Source organism: Marmota flaviventris, chromosome 1 (genome assembly GCF_047511675.1).
Source record: "Marmota flaviventris isolate mMarFla1 chromosome 1, mMarFla1.hap1, whole genome shotgun sequence".
Classification (NCBI taxonomy): domain Eukaryota; kingdom Metazoa; phylum Chordata; class Mammalia; order Rodentia; family Sciuridae; genus Marmota; species Marmota flaviventris.
Window position 1 is genome coordinate 108,591,525 of NC_092498.1, and position 4,464 is coordinate 108,595,988.

The window sequence follows — 4,464 nt, forward strand, 5'->3', positions numbered from 1 at the left end:
ATCTACATAAATCCACTGTACTCTTTCTCTTGTTCTGAGTAATCTTCCTGTCCAGTTTCTAAGCAATGATTCAAGTGTTGGACACTCAGGGAGCTTCTGCCTTCTTCATACCTGACAGATTTTATGACTAGTCTGTGTGGGCTTGGGAAATGGACAGAAAGAGTGGAGGAGGTGGGCCAGCTCCCATGAGGATGAAGAAAATGAGGAAGTTGATAGACCTGTGCCCCATGAATCACCAAACAAACTCAACAGCAGATCTACCTGGCAAAAGCAATGCAAATTGGAGGCAGGCTATGATTTGGTGATTTGAGTGGTTTGATTCAGCAACTGAATGTGTCATTGAGTAGATGGGGAAATGTTTTTAGGACAGCAGATCCTTCTTGTCTGTCCCCAACTAGCTGATAATTGTTGCAAACTGAGTCTACCAAATTAGAGGCATATTTCTTGAAACTTCTTTCAGGACTAATGTTAATCTTTATTCTTACATTCCTCAATTCTCATGAGGCTATCCTGCTTTAAAGAAAATTATATGAGAAGCACTTATGTAATAGATTTCAGAATAATGACACATGATACACGGAGGCTCCACTGCAGTTTGCTAAAGAATTTTGAAGCCTCATGTGGTGTTCATCTCAATCTATACATAAAATTCTAATAATTACTTGCTATGAAGTGAACTTAACAAAAGGTGTTCTGTCAGCTTTCCCAATTAAGGTGTCCATCTGCTCCTGTTTTTGAATTAAATTTTGCCTGCATACTGTACAATAAATGTCCCTTTTTGGCTTGTTCTATTTTATGTGACTGACAGTTTTTTTTTAAGTTCAGCATGTGCATAATGAGCATGAGCAAATAAAGAGATGTCTGATGATGATCCTTAAGTAGTGAGACTTTGAAATTTAGTTTGATTGCCCTGAACTCCAAGTTTTGCAACCCAAGTCAAAATCTGCAGAGAGAGAGAGAGAGAGAGAGAGAGAGAGAGAGAAAGGGAGGGAGATAGATTATATTATCTTAACAAATGTCCCTTCAAAAATCTTCATTTTCAGAGAAGGAAATCAAAATACCAAAATATTAAGTACTTTAATTTAAAATTATAAAAGTTTGAGTTGTGCACCAATAATATATGGACCAGATCAAAGAGCATCATGCACTCAAAAGGTATTATACTTGATTGTGGGTGTATGAGTTGTGTATGCATGTTTGTGCCTGCATGTGTGTACATGTAGCTGTTAGATATTTAAAATAATGTGATCTCAGATAAACAGGACCTAAACAGAAGAAATAGTCAAAGCTAATGTCTCCTGGGAGAGCATTTCTTTGTTTGGGGGCACTCTGAAGATCATCAGAACAAATCTACTGTACGATGAGAAAAAGCGGAAGCAAAGCTCGTTGCGTGATGAAATTACAGTGAGATGTGAAGCTTAGTGATAGTGAAGGGACCTCTGGAGTGCTTAGTGACGACTGTGGCCGGAATGGAGACTTTGAGCTTAATAAGAACAAAACCTGGTTCACAATTAAAAATCATGAACAATGGTCATTAACTTTTGTTTGTCCATCAGTCCTTTGCTCAAAACATTAAAAGGAAAATTTCTGCAGTTAGAATTGCCAGACAAATGTGCCCGTAGGAGGTATAGCTATGTGCAGTGGCCTAAATCTAAGTTGTTGCCGGACATAAGAATTGGCAATTTTCTGTACCCATTCTGGAGTTTCTACTACTGTGTCTATGGTGAGAGTGGGTCTAACACTATAAATCTTCTGGTAGGGCAGCATTATATAAAGCTTTGCAAATCATGAACACAGAGCAGCAAATTTCAACTCTGCATGCTGAGTGTCCTTTGTTTTTAGTGATGATGATTGGCCCCTGGAAGCTGGAAGTCATGGTACTGGGCTCCCTGCTGCTGCTCTGCTGACTGTGCATGAAGCTTGTCCTCTGATATGCCTCAGTCTGGATGTGCAAGGACAGCTCAGAGGTGTGGATTCTGGTGGGATGAACTCACACCAGGAGCTTAGGGTTGTAGTATGCATTTTCGGGGTGGGAAATAAGGGAACATTGTATCCAATGCCAATGTGCCAGACATAGTCTCTATATTCAATTTTGTCTTCACACCTTTGTGTGGTGTGTGTTAACATATGTTCTCATACATATATATTATCTTAGAAATGAGACACTTGAGGAACAAAGAACAAGTGGTCCCCAACTATAATGGTTCTTTCCAACTTTATAATGGTTTTATTGGGATATAATCCCAATATAAATAGAAGAACATCTTTATTTTAAAACTGAATTTAGTAGGTTCCATATCTATTAAATAACAAGACAAGACTGGTTGGGTTTGATTCTGCCTCCAAAGTCCTCACTCTGTATATTAAACTACTCTGGGCTCATTCTCCCTTCTTTTAACCCTGATACTGACTGTCTGGGCTATAGGGTTAGACTTATAGTGTGTTTCTCCACCTGTCAAGAAGGTCTGAAGACAGTCTCACTGACTGTACTTTGGAAGGAGAAAATTTGTGGGTAACTGTCCCTGAACTTAGGTGTATGGTAGGTATTTAGATATATGGTAAGTGTTCAATGAAAGAAATATTGCTCAGTCTGTCAATGCTATAATCTCATTGTACTTGCTAACAATACCACACCCTCCCTACTCTCCAAAGAAGAACATCTTAAGGCTAAGTTCCATTGGTATCATGGTTTGGGTAAGTGTACCCCAAAGGCCTTTGTGGTAAAGGCTTGATTGCTAGCCGGAGGCTCTATCAGGAGGTGGGGGAACCTTTAAGAGGTGGGGCCTAGTTGGAGGAAGTTGGGCATGGGGTTGTTGGGAACCCAACTTCTTTCTCTTAGTTTCTTCGTTTTCATTTTCCTAGTTGTTCCCTTATTGTAATATAAAGATGTCTAACACAATCAAGATTCAGAGTCATTTAGTCACTCTTTCAGAGTTATAGAACTTAATGTCTGAGGTGGGAGATGGGTATATGTGGCTGGGTTCACCTGTGTTACTAGAAGAATGATGCTATGGGTTTCCCTTAATGGTGATGCCACAAAGAGTCCTCTTCATGTCTAGTAAGATGGAGCTGATGAAGCTATGCAGATGGATTCCTTACCTACCTCTCTCCTTCAAGGTGTTTATATTTTAAAGAGGAGAAACCATTTCTACCCTGGGGGACAGTCTTCTTCTTCAGTGTGTAAGTCATGCGTCTGATTTACTGTGATCCACACATGACTAAGAACAGATCCACTGCTTGTGACCATCAGGAAGGGCTTTTACTTGATGCCAGCCTACCTACATGTGTTAGCTTCCTGTTACTATAATAAAATATCTGAGATAATCAACCTATAAAGAGGAATGGTTTGATGTGGCTCAGCCTTTTCAGGTTTCAGTTCATGATTAATTGGCTCTGTTGTTTTGAACCTGTTGGGAGGTAGAACATCATGGTGGGAACACATGGTATAGCAAAACTGGTCATCTCATGGTCAGGACATGAAAGTAGAGATATGAGGGAGCTGAATTACCACTATCTTTTTCAAGGGTATGCCCCAGGGACTTAAAAACCACATTTGAGGTTTCACATATTAAAGGCTCTACCACCTTCTAATAGCACCAAGTTGTGGACCAAACCTGTAACAACTGGGCCTTTGGAGATAGTACAAGTCCTAATTATAATACTACATAACAGTGTGGTCCATTTTTATGCTACTTTGCCTGGCAGATTTGGAGAAGAAAATTATTGCTTAATAGCATGGTCTTTCTCCATCTTCTGTCTACATTCATGGTTTCCTGTAAAATGATCCAAATGAAGAGAGCCATATAAGTAAATATATCTTAAGAAGACAACAGAGAAAATGAACACTTTGACACTTCCAACAAAGGTTTTTATCTCACTGTGCTAAAAGAGAGAAAAATATTAGTTAAACCCTCACTAGACTAATCTTTAAATAACTTTCAGCACTCAAAATGTCAGGAACCAGGTAGAAACCCTAAAAATTAGTTTTGTGGGTACAGGAGGTTAAATAGGAGGTGGAATGTTTTTCTTGAGTTAAGTAATATCTGAAAACAGATATTCCACTCTGTGATTTATGAAGTAAGAATGTGGAGGATAGGAAAGGTAGCAGAATACAACAGTTACTAATAGGGCATTATGTAAAAATGTGGATGTGTAACCGATGTGATTCTGCAATCTGTATTTGGGGTAAAATTGGGAGTTCATAACCAACTTGAATCTAATGTATGAAATATGATATGTCAAGAGCTTTATAATGTTTTGAACAACCAATAAAAAAAAAAAAGAGTGTGAAGTGTTACAAATAGATTCACTCTGGCAGCCTCTGCTGTCATTTATGTCAACCTAAAATCAGTTCTTCCCTTCCTTGATTTCATGACTCTGAAAAAACTCACTTCCCAAAGCTATGGCTAATGACAATCACATTATTGAACATTTTATCTGGAGGCAGAACAAATTGTTATAACA